Here is a 22,733-nt window from a genome sequence, read left to right as displayed (position 1 = left end):
CCTAGAGCCAACTTGCTTCAATTGAGCCATGGCTGCAGGAGAGGTAGAGAGAGAGAGAGAGAGAGAGAGAGAGAGAAGAGAGAGAGAGAAAGAGAGAAGTGAGGGAAGAGGGGTGGAGAAGCAGAGGATCACTTCTCCTGTGTGCCCTGACTGGGAATCAAATCTGGGACATCCACATGCTGGGCCAATGCTCTACCACTGAGCTAACTGGCCAGGATCTGCTTTATCTTTATTATTATTTTTTCTTTATTACCTTGAGGTAGCTTTTCTGTTTGTTTGTTTTTTTCTCCAAGCTTATTAAAGTGAATGCCTATTTTGTTTAATGCCATTCTTTTTAAATAACATAAGCAGTTAAGGCTATAGTTTCTCTCTGAATTCAACTTTGGCTTCATTGCATAGGTTTTTTGTTTGTTTTCTTTTTATTGGATTTATTACAGTGACACTGGTTAACAATATTATACAGGCTTCAGGTGCACTATTTCACATCATCTCGTAAGTTTTGTTTGTTTGTTTGTTTTTAATTCAGTGAAAGGAAGACAGGCAGTGAGACAGACTCCTGCATGCGCCCTGACCAAGATCCACCTGGAAAGCCGACAGGGGATGATGCTCTGTCCATGTGGGACCACTGCTCCATTGCAACTGAAACCATTTTTTTAGCACCTGAGATGGAGGCCATGGAGCCATCCTCAGTGCCTAGGGCCAACTCACTACAATTGAGCCATGGCTGTAGGAGGAAAAGAGAGAGAAAGAGAGAGGCGAAGGGGGTAAGGTGGAGAAGCAGGTGGGTGTTTCTGTGTGCCTTGATCAGGAATCGAATCTGGGACATCCACATGCCAAGCTGACACTCTACTACTGAGCCAACTGGCCAGGGCCATCTCATGGGTTTTTATACGCAAAGTTTTCTTTTTGGGGGGTGACAGAGACAGAGAGAAGAACAGACAGACAGGAAGGGAGAGAAATGAGAAGCATCAACTCTTTGTTGCAGCACCCTAGTTGCTCATTGATTGCTTTCTCATATGTGCCTTGACCGGGGGTGTAGCAGAGGAAGAGACTCCTTGCTCAACCAACCTTGGGCTCAAGCCGGTGACCTCGGGCTTCAAGCAAGTGACTTTAGGGTTCGAGCTATCGACCATGAGGTCCTATCTATGATCCCACTCTCAAGCCAGCGACATTGCAGTTTCAAACCTGGATCCTCTGCGTCCCGAACCGATGCTCCATCCACTGTGCAACTGCCTGGTCAGGCATAGGTAAAGTTTTCTTTATCATTATTTTATAATTAGTTGATAACTGAATTTTTAATTTCTCTTTAACCAAATCAAAAGTCTTCTTAGGGGAATATTTAGGTTTGGGGGTTGTTACTTTAAATTGTTTAAAGTTGTGTTATGAATTTCTAGTTTTATTGCAGGTATGTAGGGGACACTGGTTTAATTAAAGTTTACAGTTATTGTTTATTTTATTTTTTAGAATTTACTTTATATGTTGTTCTATTTTTAGGCTTTACTTTTTAATATCTAATTAGTCTATTGTTATATATGTTATATTATACATACCTACATATATACATACACATTTTAAATAATGTATATTCATATTTAAATAATGCATTTTCATATATAATCTCTCCAGCTGATAATGATACTATAATTTTTTTTTTTTTTAATTTTTCGAGGTTGGAAACAGGGAGGCAGTCAGACAGACTCCCGCATGCGCCCGACCAGGATCCACCAGGCATGCTCACCAGGGGGCGATGCTCTGCCCATCTGGGGCATCGCTCCGTTGCAACCAGAGCCATTCTAGTGCCTGAGGCAGAGGCCATGGGGCCATCCTCAGTGCCCGGGCCAACTTTGCTCCAATGGAGCCTTGGCTGCGGGAGGGGAAGAGAGAGACAGAGAGGAAGGAGAGGGGGAGGGGTGGAGAAGCAGATGGGCGCTTCTCCTGTGTGTCTTGGCCAGGAATCGAACCCAGGACTCCTGCACGCCAGGCCGACGCTCTACCACTGAGCCAACCGGCCAGGGCCGATACTATTTTTTTATTTATATCAACCTCTCCTTCTTTTTGTATTTTGTCTATTTTGATGCCCTATTATTTAATGTAAAAAAGTCTTCCTCACTACAGATTATATATATTTTGTTAGATTTCTTTTTTAATTGATTTGAGAGAGAGAGAGAGAGAGAGAGAAAGGGAGGACAAACAGGAAGCATCAACTCGTAGTTGCTTCCTGTATGTCCTTGACTGGGCAAGCCCAGGGTTTCGAACTGGTGACCTCAGCATTCCATGTTGATGCTTCACCCACTGTGCCACCACAGGTCAGGCCAGATTATATATTTTCTGATAAAAGTATCCTTTTTTTGTTTCACTTACTGCACTTAGCCACAATTTTCATTATTCTTATTTCACTATTACCTTCTCCTACTTTGCACTTACCTAACATAGCTTTGTGTCTTTTTTTTTTTTTTTAAGAGAGACAGAGACAAAGACAGGAAGGGAGAGAGATGAGAAGCATCAACTTGTAGTGGCCGCACTTTTTGTTCTTCATTGATTGCCTCTCATATGTGCCTTGACCAGGGGCTCTAGCTGAGTCAGTGACCCCTTGCTCAAACCAGAGATCTTGGGCTCAAGTCAGCAACTTGGGCTTCAAGCCAGTGATTATGGGGTCATCATGTCTATGATCCCACGCTCAAGCCAAGTGACCGTGCACTTAAGGTGGTGAGCCTGCACTCAAGCTGGATGATTCTGCGCTCAATCTAGCAACATCAGGGTTTCAAACCTGGGACCTCAGCATCCCAGGTCAACACTCTATCCACTGTGCCACCACCAGTCAGACTTCTTTTTTTTTTAAGAATTTTTTTTTTAGTTCATTGAATTTTACTGAGAGAAGGGGGGCCAACAAGAATTGTCAGGTCATAGTTGCTTCACTTTAGTTGTTCATTGCTTGTTTGTTGTTTGGTTTTTGTGCCTTGACCAGATAAGACTATGGTTTCGAACCTGAGACCTCAGTATTCCAGCCCAATGCTCTATCCACTGTGCCACCATAGACCAAGCTATGTTTTGTGTGTCTTATATGTAAACTTTCTTTGTCATTTAACTTTTTTATTTAAATATTTGAAGTAATATATTTACACTTTTCAAATTTAAAGATACAGTAAACAAAAAAAAGGATATACAGAGAAAAATGTCTCTCCATTCCTCTACCCAGTTCCCACCTCTCTCTTCACACCCTAACCTGGAAGGTGGTTTCAGTAGTTCCTTGAGTTTCTTTGTGCAAATTCAAATACTTCTACTTGTTTGTTTGTTTGTTTTTTCTTTTTCTTTTTTTGTATTTTTCTGAAGCTGGAAACGGGGAGAGACAGTCAGACAGACTCCCGCATGGGTCCGACCGGGATCCACCCGGCACGCCCACCAGGGGCGACGCTCTGCCCACCAGGGGGCGATGCTCTGCCCCTCCGGGGCGTCGCTCTGTCGCGACCAGAGCCACTCTAGTGCCTGGGGCAGAGGCCAAGGAGTCATCCCCAGCGCCCGGGCCATCTTTGCTCCAATGGAGCCTCGGCTGCGGGAGGGGAAGAGAGAGACAGACAGGAAGGAGAGGGGGAGGGGTGGAGAAGCAGATGGGCGCTTCTCCTGTGTGCCCTGGCCGGGAATCGAACCCGGGTCCCCCGCACGCCAGGCCGATGCTCTACCGCTGAGCCAACCGGCCAGGGCCTCTACTTGTTTTTTAAACACTAAATGTAGCATATAATACACATGACCTTGCATTTTATCACTTAATTATATCTTGGAGCTTTTTTCTAAATTAGTATGTTGAAAGCTACCTCATTCTTTTTGGGGGCTAGATAGTATCCCCTTGTATAGATGTACCACAATATACTTAACCAGTCTTCTACTGGTGGACATTTGCGTTGTTTCCAATTTTGCTGTATTAACAATGCTATAATAAGTAACCATGTAGATGTTTTTTGTTCATGTAGGAAAGATCACAGAAATATTATTAGATCAAAAGGATTATGTATTTGTAAATTGGATAACTACTGCCAAATTGAGCACTGTTGGGGTTATTCCAGTTTACTCTCCTATCTCTATGAGATCATCTGTTTCCTAACAATATCACTAACCCCATGATATTAAATTTTTGGAATTTTGCCAATCTGATAGGTGAAAATCATATTGCAGTGTAGTTTGAATTTGTATTCTTCTTATTTTGAATGCATCTTTTCATAACGAAAGAGTCATCTGACATCCACTGTATTTCTTTTTCTATTGATATCATTATATCCTTTGGTCATTTTTCTGTTAGGTTCCTGAGTTTACTGATTCCTGTTAGCCTTTAATATTTTAGATTATCCTTCTGTCTGTAACCTGAATTAAAAATGATTTTTCCCAATTTATCATTTGTATTTGGACTTCCCTTAGGTTTTCCTTTTTTAAAATTTCTTTCTTTAAAAAAAAAAGATTTTATTTATTGGTTTTACAGAAGGAGGGGAGTGAGTGAGAAGTATCAACTCATAGTTGCCTCACTTTAGTTGTTCATTGTTTGCTTGTGATATGTGCCTTGACCAGGCAAGCCCAGGGTTTCTAACTGGTAATCTTAGCACTCCAGGTCAATGCTCTATCCACTGTGCCACCACACAGACAGAGAGTGAGAGACAAAGAGAGAAACAGACAGATCACCTGACCAGGTGATGGCACAGTGGATAGAGCATCATACTGGTATGTGGAAGACCCAGGTTCGAGACCCCAAAGTCGCCAGCTTGAGCGCGGGCTCATTTGGTTTGAGTAAGGCTCACCAGCTTAAGCCCAAGGTCGCTGGCTCAAGCAAGGGGTCACTCGGTCTGCTGTAGCCCTCCTGGTCAAGGCACATACGAGAAATTAATGAATAACTAAGGAGCCGCAACGAAGAATTGATGTTTCTCATCTTTCTCCCTTCCTGTCTCTCTGTCCCTATCTATCCCCCTCTCTGACTCTGTCTCTGCCATACACACACAAAACAAAAAACCAGACAGACAAGAAAAGAGAGAGATAAGAAGCATCGATTCTTTCTTGCAACATCTTAATTGTTCATTGCTTGCTTTTTCATATGTGCCTTGACCTGAGGGGGGGGGGGCTACTGCAGTCCCCCCAAGCCAGTGACGTTGGTCTTTAAGCCAGCGACCTTTGGGCTACAGCAGAATGAATGACCCCTTGCTAAGCCAACAACCTTGGGCTCAAGCCAGTGACCTTGGGCTTTAAGCCAGTGACCATGGGGTTGTGTCTATGATCCTATGCTCAAGCCAGTGACCCCACACTCAAGCTGCTGAGCTTGCAGTTAAGCTGGATGAGCCCACACTCAAGCTGGTGACCTCAGGTCTCAAACCTGGATCCTCAAACCCAGGCCAATGCTCCATCCACTGTGTCACTGCCTGGTCAGGCTTTTTCTTATTTTAATGTAGAAATTTTTACTTTTCAGTGGTTGAATTTATCTATCTTTTCTTTTGTGGCTTCTGGATTTTGAGCCATAATTGAAAAGTTATTTTCTACTCCAAGATCTCTTCTCAATGTTTTCTTTTAATATTATTATATCTTATTTTTTACATGTATACCTATTATACATTTGGACATTCTGTGTTATTTTAAGTATTTCTTGTAAGCAGCATATGGTCAAGTTGAATTGTGTTTTTCAATGTGAAAATGTGAGAATATTTCAATAGAGAGGAATAGAGTGAAGAAGTAAAATGGAGTTACTATAGTCAAGCTACTAAATTATTAAAATCAAGTTGGTTGAAGTATGAGGAAAGATTCTATTCTTGTTTGAACCAGCCTGAGAACTTGAACTTTTGAACTCTTCAGTCTTGTGTCAACGCCTGAAAAGACACCAAATCTCCAGATCACCTTCTAATTACTCCCTGAAGGGGTAAGGAAAGAATGTTGACTATCCATACCACCTGACATCCATTATCCAGACCACTGGTGGTCTAGAGGATCACCATCTCAGACCAGCGGCTAAGAATGTAAGACTGATTCTACCACAAGAACCCTCAGCTTTTCTTCTTTCTTTAGAACACTTCTGGGTATTGCTTAGTTGCACTTCCGGTTTGGGGACCCTACGAACCCTTGAATAAATCTTTATCATTTATTTCTGAGTGAAGTCTCCAGACTCTTTTTTAGTTTGTTTCACAATAGCATAGCTTAATTTATTTGTACTTATTTGATAACTGATGTATTTTCTTGTTTTCCTTCTTTATTTTGTGCTTCCCTACTGCTATTTTGTATCCTTTGCTATACATTCTAGATTTTTCTTGTTTCATCTTTTGTAATGATTAAGAAAGCAGAGCTCCAGTTTGTAGTTCTATGAGCCTTTAGATTCGGTCAGGTACATATACTGTATATTAATTGGTAAGTACCCAATTACCAAAGCCAATAAACAGTATCACTTATTGAGTATGTGCCAGACACTGAGCTGGCTGCTTTTCCTGAGTTTCTACTATTGCTGGCTTTTTACAGATGAGGAAACAAAGCTCAGAGTGCTAAGTAGCTTGCTTCAAGTCACTCAATAATTTCTGATGATCTCCTCTGGATGATGAGGAATTTAGCAGGCTTCAGCCAGTCAGGGCCACCCCTAGAATTGGAGTGGAAGAAATCTCAGTTAAACAACATTGCTAAAAGGGTGTGTGTGTGTATAAATTCTTCAAAGAAAATCTTCACAATGGATTTCACAAGGGCCTCACTACCCTGTGATATCAAACTCTTGGATTTCTGCCACCTTCATTTTCATTTCTATTTGCCCACTTGGGTGGCACCCAATAAATAAACACTATATTAAAGCTTCCTGGGGTGCATGTTTCTTTTGAGAATACCAAACCAATGATTTTTAGAGTTTTGTTCTGTTTCTTATAGAAGATGATTTCAATGATAAGCTCTTCATCTGAATCTTTAGAACGATTTTCTTCCTCCTCATGCATAGAATCTTTTCACAGTTACCTTGTTGATTGTTTTGTTCACCCTCTTGACCAGGCAGATCTAAAGCCAAGCCAGGCATCACCTCTTGACCCTCTCAATTTTATGATGTATTGCTTAATAAAGGTGGAAGTCTTACCCTGGCTGGGGAGCTTGGTTGGTTAGAGCATTGCCATCGTCCCAAATACAGAGGTTGCTAGTTCAATCCCCGGTCGGGGCACATACAGGAACAGATTGATGTTCCTGTCTCTCTCGTTCTCTCTCTCCCTTCCTCTCTTGCTAAAATCAATAAATAAAAATTTAAAAAGAAAAAAAATAATGGTAGAAATTGCAATTGCACTATTAGACAGATGGTGTAGACACAGAAAAAGAAAAGCTGATGGGACAGATTAGAGAATTATCCCCATCAACCAGTAATAGCTAGCACTTAAACAGCTCTATCTGTCTCTCTACCTATCTATCTAAACTATACTACATAATATCTGTAGTATATATAGTATAATGTATATATAAATTCATTTTTATATGTGTATCTTTAAATGCATATATATACTAACTATATATACCCTAAATTTACATATACACGTCAATTCAGTTCTCATAACAACCATCTAAGATTGGTACTATTACTATTTCCATTTTACAGATGACAAAAATGAGGCACAGAGAGGGTGAATTACTTGCCCAACCTCACATAGTTAATAATTGGTGGAATCAGGACTCTCTTTATAGGCTTTCTGGCCCCAGAATCCGTGCACTCAACCAGTCTGGCTTGGAAAACAATCCTGTGTTGTTGTGGTATAGTCAAAAGTCCTTCTAGTCAGTACTGTCCCTGGGTCCCTGAGAGAAGTGTGTGGGTGAGGGTTAGTCTGTTTTATCTATTTTGGAACCATTGGTTCTTTATTCATTAATTTGTTTAATACCCTGATTCATTCATTCAATAAATATTTATTGAGTGCCTATATATTCCAAGTCCTGTGCTAGGTGCCAGAGACACAGAGATAAATTAGATATGGTCTTTGTCCTTCAGGAGCTTGTAGCAGAAGGGGAGAGAGCACATGATCAGTTAAGGACAGTATGACACATGCTGTTGTGTTCCAGAGGGAGGAGCAGGTAGGTGGTGTGTCATCCAGGAATGTGTTTCTCAATCTCTTCCCATCTTCCATCTAATTAGTGCAATGTCTCCCTGGCATTTTGCCTTATGACCTTCTGTTATCTTTAATTTATAAAGTATCACTGCAAGTTTTGTATCATTGCGTGTTTTCCTTGATCATTTTCACAGTGGGCGATTCAGTCATATCTGCTATCTTTTTTCAATCCCAATAATGGAGTCTTGTTCCTGTGAGTGTTGGGGAGTCTAGAGGGCTGTGAGGAGGGCAGATGGGCACTTTATAATCAGCACTCTGGCTGTAGTGTGGAAAATAAATTGAATAGGGCAGATGAGGCAGGCAGCTCCGTCAGGAGCCTGCTCAGTAGTTGGCAGTGAAGGATGAAATCTGAGCAAAGTCTGTGGCTGGGGGAGTGGAAGAAGGTATAGCCCCAGGGAATATTAAGTAAATAAAATCAAAGAGACTTACTAATTCATTTAACAATGTTTAATGAACATCTACGAAGTGGCAGGTATTATGCCAGGTGCCAGGAATACAGTAGGAAACAAGATATACACAGCCCCTGCCTTCATTGAATGCAGAAGGGAAGATGGACAACAGGAGCTTTTACAATAAAAGATGATAAATGATGTGTGACAGGAGAAGTACAGGGCACTACAGAAAAACAGAAGGGGAAATGTGAGGGAGTTTGGGGGACGTATCTAGGTTTTTGCCCAGATTTCTGCCTTGGCTGCAGGAGTAGATGGTGATGCCATCATCTGAGTCAGGGAACCCAGCAGGGCAGAACTCCAGCATGTCTTCCTGAATCCCCCAAGCTCTGGACAGGCAAGAGCAGGGGCAGTTGGTAGACAAGTGACTTTTTATTTTTTTTAATAATTTTATTTTTAATGGGGCGACATCAATAAATCAGGATACATATATTCAAAGATAACAACTCCAGGTTATCTTGTCGTTCACTTATGTTGCATACCCATCACCCAAAGTCAGATTGTCCTCTGTCACCTTCTATCTAGTTTTCTTTGTGCCCCTCCCCCTCCCCATTTCCCTCTCCCCCTCCCCCCTCCCCCCCATAATCACCACACTCTTATCAATGTCTCTTAGTTTCACTTTTATGTCCCACCTACGTATGGAATAATGCAGTTCCTGGTTTTTTCTGATTTACTTATTTCGCTTCGTATCATGTTATCAAGATCCCACCATTTTGCTGTAAATGATCCGATGTCATCATTTCTTATGGCTGAGTAGTATTCCATAGTGTATATGTGCCACATCTTCTTTATCCAGTCATCTATTGACGGGCTTTTTGGTTGTTTCCATGTCCTGGCCACTGTGAACAATGTTGAAATGAACATGGGGCTGCATGTGTCTTTACGTATCAATGTTTCTGAGTTTTTGGAGTATATACCCAGTAGAGGGATTGCTGGGTCATAAGGTAATTCTATTTTCAGTTTTTTGAGGAACCACCATACTTTCTTCCATAATGGTTGTACTACTTTTCATTCCCACCAACAGTGGATGAGGGTTCCTTTTTCTCCACAGCCTCTCTAACATTTGTTATTACCTGTCTTGTTAATAATAGCTAATCTAACAGGTGTGAGGTGGTATCTCATTGCAGTTTTGATTTGCATTTCTCTAATAACTAACGAAGATGAGCATCTTTTCATATATCTGTTGGCCATTTGTATTTCTTCTTGGGAGAAGTGTCTGTTCATGTCCTCTTCCCATTTTTTTATTGGATTGTTTGTTTGTTGTTGAGTTTTATGAGTTCTTTGTATATTTTGGATATTAGGCCCTTATCTGAGCTGTTGTCTGAAAATATCATTTCCCATTTAGTTGGCTTTCTGTTTATTTTGTTATCAGTTTCTCTTGCTGAGCAAAAACTTCTTAGTCTGATGTAGTCCCATTCATTAATTTTTGCCTTCACTTCTCTTGCCTGTGGAGTCAAATTCATAAAATGCTCTTTAAAACCCAGGTCCATGAGTTTAGTACCTATGTCTTCTTCTATGCACTTAATTGTTTCAGGTCTTATGTTTAGATCTTTGATCCATTTTGAGTTAATTTTAGTACAGGGGGACAGACTGTAGTCCAGTTTCATTCTTTTGCATGTGGCTTTCCAGTTTTCCCAGCACCATTTATTGAAGAGGCTTTCTTTTCTCCATTGTGTGTTCTTGGCCCCTTTATCAAAAATTATTTGACTATATATATGTGGTTTTATTTCTGGGTTTTCTATTCTGTTCCATTGGTCTGAGTGTCTATTTTTCTGCCAATATCATGCTGTTTTGATTGTCGTGGCCCTATAATATAGTTTGAAGTCAGGTATTGTAATGCCCCCAGCTTCATTCTTTTTCTTTAGGATTGCTTTGGCTATTCAGGGTTTTTTATAGTTCCATATAAATCTGATGATTTTTTGCTCCATTTCTTTAAAAAATGTCATTGGAATTTTGATGAGAATTGAATTAAATTTGTATATTGCTTTGGGTAATATAGCCATCTTGAATATATTTATTCTTCCTAACCAAGAACAAGGTATATTCTTCCATCTCTCTATCTTTTTCAATTTCCCTTAACAATGGTTTATAGTTTTCATTATATAAGTCCTTTACATTCTTTGTTATGTTTATTCCTAAGTATTTTATTTTTTTTGTTGCAATCGTGAAGGGGATTGTTCTTTTGAGTTCGTTCTCAAATGTTTCATTGTTGGCATATAGAAAGGCTATTGACTTCTGTATGTTATTTTTGTATCCTGCGACCTTACTGTATTGGCTTATTGTTTCTAGTAGTCTTTTTGTGAATTCTTTGGGATTTTCGATGTATAGGATCATATCATCTGCAAAAAGTGATACCTTTACTTCTTCTTTTCTGATATGGATGCCTTTTATTTCTTTGTCTTGTCTGATTGCTCTGGCTAGAACCTCTAGTACCACATTAAATAAGAGTGGAGAGAGTGGACAACCCTGTCTTGTTCCTGATTTAAGGGGGAAAGCCTTCAGTTTAGTGCCATTTAATATGATGTTAGCTGATGGTTTATCATATATGGCCTTTATCATGTTGAGATATTTTCCTTCTATACCCATTTTGTTGAGAGTCTTAAACATAAAATTGTGTTGTATTTTATTGAAAGCCTTTTCTGCATTTATTGATAAGATCATGTGGTTTTTGTTCTTTGTTTTGTTGATATGGTGTATTACATTGACCGTTTTACGTATGTTGAACTATCCTTGAGATTCTGGGATGAATCCCACTTGATCATGATGTATTATTTTTTTAATGTGTTGTTGTATTCAATTTGCTAGTATTTTGTTTAGTATTTTAGCATCTGTATTCATTAGAGATATTGGTCTGTAGTTTTCTTTTTTTGTGCCGTCCTTGCCTGGTTTTGGTATGAGGGTTATGTTGGCCTCATAAAATGTGTTTGGAAGTATTGCTTCTTCTTCAATTTTTTGGAAGACTTTGAGTAGAATAGAACCAAGTCTTCTTTGAATGTTTGATAAAATTTGCTGGTATAGCCATCAGGGCCTGGACTTTTATTTTTGGGGAGGTTTTTAATGGATTTTTCTATTTCTTCTCTACTAACAGGCCTGTTTAGGCTTTCTGCTTCTTCTTGACTCAGTCTAGGAAGGTTGTATTGTTGTAGGAATTTATCCATTTCTTCTAGTTGTTGAATTTAGTGGCATAAAGTTTTTCATAGTATTCTACAATAGTTCTTTGTATATCTACAGTGTCTGTGGTGATTTCTCCTCTTTCATTTTGGATTTTGTTTATATGAGTTCTTTCTCTTTTTTCCTTGGTAAGTCTTGCCAAGGGTTTGTCCATTTTGTTGATCTTTTCAAAGAACCAGCTCCTTGTTCTATTAATTTTTTTCTATAGTTTTTCTGTTCTCTATTTCATTTATTTCTGCTCTGATTTTTATTATCTCCTTTCTTCGGCTGGTTTTGGGTTGTCTTTGTTCTTCTTTTTCTAGTTCCTTAAGGTGTGAAGTTAAGTGGTTCACTTGGGCTCTCTCTTGTTTGTTCATATATGCCTGAAGTGATATGAACTTCCCTCTTATCACTGCTTTTGCTGCATCCCATAGATTCTGATATGTCATATTGTCATTTTCATTAGTCTGTATATATCTTTTGATCTCTGCACTTATTTCTTCTTTGACCCATTCATTTCTTAAAAGTATGTTGTTTAGTTTCCACATTTTTGTGGGATTTTTTTCCTCTTTTTTGCAGTTGAATTCTAGTTTCAAGGCTTTATGATCAGAAAATATGCTTGGTACAACTTCGATTTTTCTGAATTTGCTGATGTTGTTTTTGTGGCCCAACATATGGTCAATTCTTGAGAATGATCCATGTACACTGGAGAAAAATGTATACTCAGTCACTTTGGGATGAAATGTCCTGTAGATGTCTATCATATCCAGGTGCTCTAGTGTTTTGTTTAAGGCCACTATATCTTTGTTGATTTTCTGTTTGGATGACCGATCTAGAGCCGTCAGCGGTGTATTGAGGTCTCCAAGTATGATTGTATTTTTGTCAGTTTTTGTTTTAAGGTCAATAGGTAGCTGTCATATATTTTGGTGCTCCTTGGTTTGGTGCATATATATTAAGAATTGTTATGTCTTCTTGATTCAGTGTCCCCTTAGCCATTATGAAATGGCCATTTTTGTCTCTGAGTACTTTTGCTGTCTTGTAGTCAGCATTATCAGATATGAGTATTGCTACGCCTGCTTTTTTTTGGATGTTATTTGCTTGGAGTATTGTTTTCCAGCCTTTCACTTTGAATTTGTTTTTATCCTTGTTACTTAGATGAGTTTCCTGTAGGCCGCATACAGTTGGATTTTCTTTTTTAATCCATTCTGCTACTCTGTGCCTTTTTATTGGTGAGTTTAAACCGTTTACATTTATTGTAATTATTGACACTTGTGAGTTCCTTATTGCCATTTTATATCTTGCTTTCTGTTAGTTTTGTGTCTTGTTTGATCCTTCTCTTTCGTTTTTCTATCTTTTGTTTTTATTTGGTTGTATTCCATACATCTTTCTTCTGTTGCTATCTTTTTTATCTCATGTGCTTCTGTGGTGGTTTTTTCAATGGTGGTTACCTTTAAGTAATGAAAAGGGTTCCTACCCTGTTCATTGTAGCGCACTATTTTGTGAGTACTTTTGCACTCCATCATCTTGCTACTGTTAATCTCCATCCTCTCCCCCCCTTTCTTTTTGTTGTTGTCACAGTTTAGATTTGGTTTTATTGTGTTCTTCTTGGAGCTTTTACTTGTGGCTTTGTTTTTTTTTGTTCTTTGTATCTGATTGGAGAACCCCCTTTAGTAATTCCTGGAGTGGGGTTTTTTTTATTATAAATTCCCTCATCTTTTCTGTATCTGTGAATGTTTTTATTTCTCCTTCATACTTAAAGGACAGCTTTGATGGGTATAGTATTCGTGGCTGGAAGTTCCTCTCTTTCAGGACTTTAAATATTAGGGTCCACTCTCTTCTAGCTTGTAGAGTTTCTGCTGAGAAATCTGATGATAATCTAATGGGCCTTCCTTTATATGTTGTATTCTTCTTTTCCCTGGCTTCCTTGAGAATTTTTTCTTTGCCGTTGGTTTGTGCCAATTTCATTATGATATGCATTGGAGTAGGTTTGTTGGGGTTAAGGAAACTCGGAGTTCTGTTTGCTTCTTGAATTTGAGGCTTTAGTTCTTTCCACAGGCTTCGGAGACAAGTGACTTTTAAATGAATAAATAAATGAATGTGGGTTTGGGGATACTCCCCAACCGCCACCTAATCCTGAAAGAGGAAGATGGGGAGTGGTCCATAAAGAAACTTGAAGTTTCAGAAAGCCCAGCGGTTACTCAATACCCACAAACCGCTAGCTTCTTCTCAGTTACCCAACGAGCCACACAAGGCAGCTGTGGCTGTCTCCCAATGTTCAGCAACTAGAACTGGGCTGCCATGACTCAGTGTACCTGGGGCCTGGACAGTAGCAAACTCAGCATACCCCTGGTTATTCTGAGGCCACCAGGGTGGGTCCCACTGGTTGTTGGAGGCCTTCTTGGAACTGAAGGGACAAGAGAACCGGCTCTGCAAAGTCCCTGGGTACATGTCTCCAGAGCCAGGGGTCCTGCCTCTGGCTCCTGCATCCTTTAAATGTCCCTCTGCCTTAGCATCAAAACCCTGGCTCCGGGTCTGTCTGCCTCTATGTAAGGGCAGGGACTGGGTGACCCCCCTCTGTGTCCCCAGCACCCAACCCAGGCAACTCCTCTCCCTAGCACATAATAGTAAATGTTTCTAGGGTTAGTTCAGGGAGAGCTGTGCTTTGACCCTTTAGAGGCTAGTCTCTCCTCCTCCCTCAGGAGAAGGTCCACAAGAGTCAAACACACAAGTCCCATTCTTTGCATATGGCAAGGAGCCTATGGTTACAATCCTGAATTCATAGGCTGAGTCTCTGAAAGCATCTGACCAAGTGGGAGAAGGCACCAACCCACTGCCCTGCCACTACCCCCGTCAATATCTGGGAGTCTTGGAATTGTAAAGTCTTAGAATCTGAAGGAGAGAAAGGCCCTCTGTGGTCATATCCTTCAACTGTCCTGAGGAGTCCCAACTGTCCTGTCCAGGCTCTGTTCACAATGCCCTTGGCAACAGGAACTCACCCCAACCTGGGACCTGAGATCTGCCTTATTTGAATACCCTGAGGGTCTCCTCTCTATTTTTAAGACCACAGAGACACCAGCTGTCTCCAGGCTCCAGAACAACCCAAGAGAGCCAGGGCTGGGGGGTAGGAGGAAGGGGTCTCTGAACCTGTCATCTCCAGCTCTCTGCCATCCTGGAGAGATGAGGAAGTGAGCAGGAGGTTCTTTCTCCAAGTCCACAGTTATAGTGTCATCATATGCAATAACCAAACCACCAGTGGGGCCAAATTCAACCACCAGAAGTGTCAAATTCAAAAAAGGCAAGAAAGGGGTCATTTTACCAAGCAGAAAACTGAAGTGTTGTGGACTATTCTGAGGTGGTTTGCAATAGTGGTTAAGAGCACCTCGGTTGTGTACCAACAAGGAGACCTAGTGCTTAATCTTTCTGAGCCTCATTTTTATTATAGTTAAAACAGGTAACGACGTTGACTTGGAGGCTTGGGGTGTGGATAGAATGAGTGTGTGTAAAGGTTCAGCCCTGGGCAGCACTTGGGAAGTGCTCAGTGAATCCAGGCTCTCACATGGTGGTGTCTGGAGACCACATGAACTGCACACAGCACCCCTGGCTCCTCAGAACCCCCACACTGGCAGCCTGTGTTTCCTGACAGTCCAGGTGCATCCAGGCTGATAGCCAACTGCAGCGACTTTGGGAGAGGAGAGGCCTGCTCCACCTGGCAGTGACCCAACACCACTGGCTACACCCATCTTGTGGTCTCCTTACCCCCCGGGGTCTTTTCTACCTGAGAATGAGCTAGAGTTTTCCTTCCTGCTCTAAAGTCACGTGTTTGTATGTCTCTTTCAGCAAAATGCCATGTGTTTGCTAAAGCTTCCCAAGTGCCTACTGGGAACAGGGCCCTGTGTGGGGAAGTCCGGGGAACCAGAAGAACCATTGAAAGTGGGGACAGGGAGGGAGTTGCCACACAGTCCAGAGCTGGGAAGGAAGTGGCCAGGTGAAAATGCACACACTACACCAGTTCCAGTTAAATTCATTCATGACAAAGTTTTTCTTTTTTCCTGACTGCAGAAATAATGCCTCTTTGTTACAGACAATTTGAAAAATACCAAAAAATATAAAACACAAAATAAAAAATTCTGACAGTCCTGATCCTTACAGATAACTAATGTCAAGATTTTGGTGTGTTTTATACTAGAGTTTTCTATGCATTTTACTGTATATACAATTGTATACTCTGCTTTTTTATCATTCACCATAATGACATAAGCATTTTCCTGGGTCTTTACAACCTAATAGCACAAGCATTTTCTGAGTTTTTGCAACCTAGCCAGTTAAATCCTACCCTGTTGACTTTAGCTCATCATTCTATGAAAATCCTTAACCTGTGTTGGGATTTGACTGCCTCCTCCCAGAATACAGTGGTGCCACTCTGAAGGTAGAGAGGGAAGGAGGAGGAGGAGAGGAATAGAACAAAAGGTGAAGAAGAAGAGAAAGGAGGAGGAGACAAAAATGATACCACTAGGTTCACTCTCTGTTCCTCAGACTAAATATGTTTGTCACTATTGAGAAACCCCAGGGCAGTCACCTGACCCCCAGAGCCACCTGGGCTCACCCGATATCCTTCTGAATCTTTCCCCTGCCCATTCCATACACCCAAACCTAAAAGGAAGAGAGATCACACCCTGTGAAAAAAACCTTTTCCCCCAGGGACCAATCCTGTCAACCTTAAGCAACACAGACTCTGCTTCAGCTATCCTGCCTGTACTTGACTCCTCTACCCACTTGTCACATGACCTGGTTTCTAGGTCTCTGCAGTATGGTCACTCTCTTCTGATCCAAAGTACACCTTAGCATGTCAGAGTCCTCAGAGCTCCAGGTGGGTCTGGCAGGGTGTGGAACAGAGTAGAGCAATCACCTTCTCTGTTCTGGATGCTATGCTTCTATTAATGTAGCCTACATTGGCACTTGCTTATTTGGTAGCTATTGCCTTTGGCTCATGTAGAGCTTATGGTCAGTTCAAACTCTGAGCTTCTTTTTGCATAATTGTTGGTAAACCAGTTCTCCCACATGCTGTACTTGAACAATCATTTGAAAAAATTTAATGCAAGACTTGATACTTTGTCCTCTTTATATATTTGCATTATGACTTTTAGCTCTCCCTCTTGACTTCTTGTTCTGGGTAAATTTGATATGTGTGTGTCATGTCTTTATAAAACCTGTTCATAACATGATAACCTGCCTGGCCTGTAGTGGCACAATGGATAGAGAGCATTGACCTGGAATGCTGAGGTCCCTGGTTTGAAACCCCAAGGTCACCAGCTTGAGCACAGGGTCGCAGCTTGAGTGTGGGATCACTGACATGATTCCAAGGTTGCTGGCTTGAGCCCAAATGTTGCTGGCTTGAAGCCCAAGGTTGCTGGCTTGAGCAAGGGGTCTCTGGCTCAGCTTGAGTCCCTCAGTCAAGGCACATTTGAGAAGAAATCAATAAACTAAAGTAAGCCAACTATGAGTTGCTGCTTCTCATCTCTCTCCTCCCTCCCTCTTTTCCTTTTTGCCTTTCTGTCTCGAAAGAAAGAAAGAAAGAAAGAAAGAAAGAAAGAAAGAAAGAAAGAAAGAAAGAAAGAAAGAAAGAAAGAAAGAAAGATGATAACCTGAACTGGTTCCAAGACAGAAATCCCCTTATCCAGAACTCCAGCATAAGCTTGATCAACTTCCTGAAAACCTGTAGGAAAATCACCTTAAAACATCCAATCATGCATAGAATGCACACAAAAGAATTGAAAACAGGTAGTATAACAAAACATATGTATGAATATTCATAGCAGCACTATTCACAATAGCTTAAAGGTGGAGGCTTATGATATATTTAAAAAATATATATATATAATGGAATATTATTCAGTCACAAAAAGGAATGAAGTTCTGACACATGCTATAACATAGCTGAACCTCAGAAACATTATTCTGTGTGAAAGAAGCCAGACAAAAGGTCACATATGATATGACTCCATTTATAAGAAATATCTAGACGAGGTACAAGAGCTGAGGGGAGAGGGAAATAAGGAGTTACTGCTTAACAGGTATGGGGTTTACTTTTGGGGTGATGAAAACATTTTGAAACTAGATAGAAAGGATGGTTGAACAACTCTGTGAATGTATAAATGCCACTGAATTGTGCACTTTTATTTATTTATTTATTTTATTTTTTTGTATTTTTCTGAAGCTGGAAATGGGGAGAGACAGTCAGACAGACTCCTGCATGCGCCCGACCGGGATCCACCTGGCATGCCCACCAGGGGCGACGCTCTATCCACCAGGGGGTGATGCTCTGCCCCTCCGGGGCGTCGCTCTGCTGCGACCAGAGCCACTCTAGCACCTGGGGCAGAGGCCAAGGAGCCATCCCCAGCGCCTGGGCCATCTTTGCTCCAATGGAGCCTTGGCTGCAGGAGGGGAAGAGAGAGACAGAGAGGAAGGAGGGGGGGGTGGAGAAGCAAATGGGCGCTTCTCCTATGTGCCCTGGCCGGGAATCGAACCCGGGTCCCCCGCACGCCAGGCCGATGCTCTACCGCTGAGCCAACCGGCCAGGGCCAGAATTGTGCACTTTTAAATGATTAATTTTATATTGAGTGAATTTCACCGCAGAGAAAATGCATCTGCAAAAGAAAAAGTCCAATGCATTTAGAAGATAGCCTTGTGTGGTTGCTGGGGACACTGAGATGAGTGAGACCTGCTGCCTGCTAGAGCAGGTAGAGCCCCAAACCTTTGAAGCTGAGAGAGGGCTAACCTCTGATATTTACCTTCCCACATTGTGGGTTCCTCTCACTGGTTACTATTATGACCACCATGCAGACTTCTAGAGCTGCTGCTCCTCCCCTCTTTGTGATTGGGTTGGTATGACAAAGAATGCATCCTCTTAGCAAGTTTGCAGTGGAGAAACCTAACAAACATAATCTTAGCCATGTGATCAAGATTAGCATTAACAGTGGTAAGTCATGTTGACCTCATGTACCCTTTTTGTGTGTGTGTGTGTGTGAGTGACAGAGACAGAGAGAAACAGATAGGGACAAAAAGACAGGAAAGGAGAGAGATGAGAAGCATCAATTCTTTGTTGCAGCACCTTAGTTGTTCATTGACTGTTTCCCCACATGAGCCTTGAACGGGGCGGGGGAGCTACAGCAGATATACTGACCCCTTGCTCAAGCCAGTGACCTTGGGCTCAAACTGCTGAGCCTTGCTCAGACCAGATGAGCCTGTGCTCAAGCTGTCAACCTCGGGGTCTCGAACCTGCATCCTCCGCGTCCCAGGCCTCCGCTTCATCCACTGCACCACTGCCTAGTCAGGCAACTTCATGTACCCTTGATCTCATGTGATGAGAATAATACTTTACCTGTGTGATCTTACTCCCAAGAACTCATAAATCCCATCTAATCTTGAGAAAAACATCATAAACACTAATACTTTTCAAAACTGTCAAAGTCATCAAAATAAAGAATGTTTGAGCAATTGTCCCAGATCAGAAAGAGGATAGGGGAGCATGATGATTAATGTGATGTGGTATCCTTGGACAGAAAAAAGATATTAAGTAAAAAAGCTAAAGAAGCCCTGGCTGGGTAGCTCAGTTGGTTGGAGCATTGTCCCAATATGCCAAGGCTGTAGGTTCAATCCCCGGTCAGGGCACATACAAGAATCAACCAATGTCCTGGCTGGATGGCTCGGTTGGTTAGAGCATTGTCCTGCAATGCAGAGATGGCTGGTTCGATCCTTGGCTAGGACATAAGCAGAAACAGATAGATATTTCTGTCTCCCTCTCTCCCCATTTCTCTCTCTGAATTCAATTTAAAAAAAAAAGAATAGGCCCTGACCAGTTGGCTCAGTGGTAGAGAACTGACCTAGCATATGGATGTCCTCAGTTTAATTCCTGGTCAGGGCACACAGGGGAAGTGACCATCTGCTTCTCCACCCCATCCCCTTCTTGCTTCTCTGTTTCTCTCCCTCTGTCTCTCTCTTTCTTTCTCTTCCCCTCCACAGCCATGGCTCGATTGAAGTGAGTTGGCTGCAGGTGCTGAGGATGGCTCAGTGGCCTCTGCCTCAGGCACTAAGAATAGCTCAGTTGCTGAACAACAAAGCAATGCCCCAGATAGGCAGAGTATTGCCCCGTAGGGGGCTTGCTGGGTAGATCCCAGTCAGGGTGCTAACAGGAGTCTGTCTCTGCCTCTCTTCCTCTCAGTTAAAAAAAAAGAATGAAAATACAGGAAAAAAGACAAAAAATTATGGCAACAGAAAACATTTTTTTAAAAAAGAATCAACCAATGAATGCATAAATGAGTGGAACAACAAATTGATGTTTCTCTCTCTCTCTTTCTCTCTCTCACTCTCCCTTCCTGTATCTCTAAAAATAAATTAGAAAAAAAAGTTAAAGAAATCCAAATAAAGTATAAACTTTAGTAAGTTAATATTAGTGAATCAACATTAGTTCATTGTGACAAATATAAGATGTTACAATAGAGGAAATAGGATAGGGGTATACAAGAATCCTCAGTTCTTATTTTTGCAACTTTTCTATAAATATAAAATTATTGTTTTAAAAGTTTATTTGCCTGTCTGGTGGTGGTGCAGTTGATGGAGTGTCAACATAGGATGTTGAGATCCCAGGTTTGAAACCCCAAGGTTGCAGGCATAAGTGCAGGCCTGCCAGCTTGAGCATGGAGTAGCTGGCTTGAGTGTGGGATCATTGACATGATCTCATGGTCGCTGGCTTGAGCCCAAAGGTCTCTGACTTGAAGCCCAAGGTAACTGGCTTAAGACCTAGGTCACTGGTTTGAGCAAGTGGCTCAGCTGGAGCCCCCCAGTCAAGGCATGTATGAAAAGCAATCAATGAACAACTAAAGTGAGGCAACTATGAGTTGATGCTTCTCATCTCTCTCCCTTTCTCTCTCTCTCTCAAAATAAAATAAAATAAAATAAAAATCGGCCCTGCCTGGTTAGCTCAGTGGTAGAGCAATTGACCCAGCATGTGGAAGTCCCAGGTTCAATTTCCAGTCAGGGGACACAGGAGAAGTGACCATCTGCTTCTTCCCCCCTCTCCCTTTCCCTTCTCCTCCCCCCCCCCCTTTCTCTCTCTCTTCCCCACCTGCAGTCATGGTTCAAATGATCCAAGCACATCATCCCTGTGCACTGAGGATGTCTCCTTTGAGCCTCCGCCTCATGCTAAAAATAGCTCAGTTGTGAGGACCCCAGATGGGCAGAGCATTGGCCCCAGACATGGATCCCCGTTGAGGCGCATGCAGGAGTCTGTCTCTATATCTCCCCTACTCTCACTTTTAAAAAAAAGTTTATTTTTAAAGTTTACTTTAAAATAGTATCTGAAAATTGCATCATTTTAAAACCTTTCTTACACGGGCTGTACCAAGGCTTTTCAGACAGAGATGACATAGGCAATGGACAGAATGGAGTGTGACCTACTGGTATCTCAGGTGACACTTGCTCTCAGGGCTTTCTAGGGAGAAAAATACGACCTTGCCAGATTGCGACCCTGCTTTTCTAAGTTCCTGACCTGCCTCTTCCTGACTTGGGAGCACAACTGTAGACACCAATACCTTAAAAAATACAGACAAAAAGAGTGAGGGTCTCTCTTCAGTAGCCTAGGACCCCACGGCAGTTCTGCTTTCCAGGCCCTGGACCACACATCTTCCCCAGGGGACTTACACCAGGAAGAACTTTAGTGAGATACTTCACTGTCTTCCCACAGGGTGGAGTTTAGAGGCCTGATGGTTATGTTCTAAGTTAACAGAATATCTTTTTTGTTTTGTTTTGTATTTTTCTATAGCTGGAAACGGGGAGAGACAGTCAGACAGACTCCCACATGCGCCCGACCGGGATCCACTCGGCACGCCCACCAGGGGGCGACGCTCTTTCCACCAGGGGGCGATGCTCTGCCCCTCCGGGGCGTCGCTCTGTTGCAACCAGAGCCACTCTAGCGCCTGGGGCAGAGGTCATGGAGCCATCCCCAGCCGGGTCATCTTTGCTCCATTGGAGCCTCTGCTGCGGGAGGGGAAGAGAGAGACAGAGAGGAAGGAGAAGGGGAGGGGTGGAGAAGCAGATGGGCACTTCTCCTGTGTGCCTTGGCCGGGAATCGAACCCGGGACTTCTGCACGCCAGGCTGACGCTCTACCACTGAGTCAACCGGCCAGGGCCAACAGTAAAATATCTTTTTTTTTTTTTTTTTTTTGCATTTTTCTGAAGCTGGAAACAGGGAGAGACAGTCAGACAGACTCCCGCATGCGCCCGACCGGGATCCACCCGGCACGCCTACCATGGGGCGACGCTCTGCCCACCAGGGGGCGATGCTCTGCCCATCCTGGGCGTCGCCATGTTGCGACCAGAGCCACTCTAGCGCCTGAGGCAGAGGCCACAGAGCCAACCCCAGCGCCCGGGCCATTTTTGCTCCAATGGAGCCTTGGCTGCGGGAGGGGAAGAGAGAGACAGAGAGGAAGGAGGGGGGGGGGTGGAGAAGCAAATGGGCGCTTCTCCTGTGTGCCCTGGCCGGGAATCGAACCCGGGTCCTCCGCATGCTAGGCCGACGCTCTACCGCTGAGCCAACCGGCCAGGGCTAGTAAAATATCTTAATCCAACATAATATCCACAGGTGCTCCCACCCCCTAACCAGAGGCCATATCCTTCTCTAATGAGTAAACATTCCTCTGCATAATACGACCCTCAGTTTTCCTATGACTCTCAGTTTCCACATCTGTAAAATAAGGATAATAATAATGTCTGTTTTATAGGATTGTTGGAGGATGAGATGTGATGAGATAATTCATGTAATGCGCTTAGCACAGTACCTGGTATAAGGTCTCAGACTTCTGTCAAGGTTCTTGGGTAAAGCTGAGAAGTCCATAGGCTCCTGGGAAGTGGCACTTGCCAACTAAGGCCACAAAGTCCATCATGATACAGAAGCCAGGAGAGAGAGAGAGAGAGAGAGAGAGAGAGAGAGAGAGAGAGAGCTGGCTGGATCTTAGAGCCAGTGGAAGAAAAGGAAAGGGATTTATTCATAGCCAAACTTGACTCT

This window comes from Saccopteryx leptura, chromosome 1 (genome assembly GCF_036850995.1).
Source record: "Saccopteryx leptura isolate mSacLep1 chromosome 1, mSacLep1_pri_phased_curated, whole genome shotgun sequence".
NCBI classification, from domain to species: Eukaryota; Metazoa; Chordata; class Mammalia; order Chiroptera; family Emballonuridae; genus Saccopteryx; species Saccopteryx leptura.
This window is presented reverse-complemented; position numbering follows the sequence as displayed.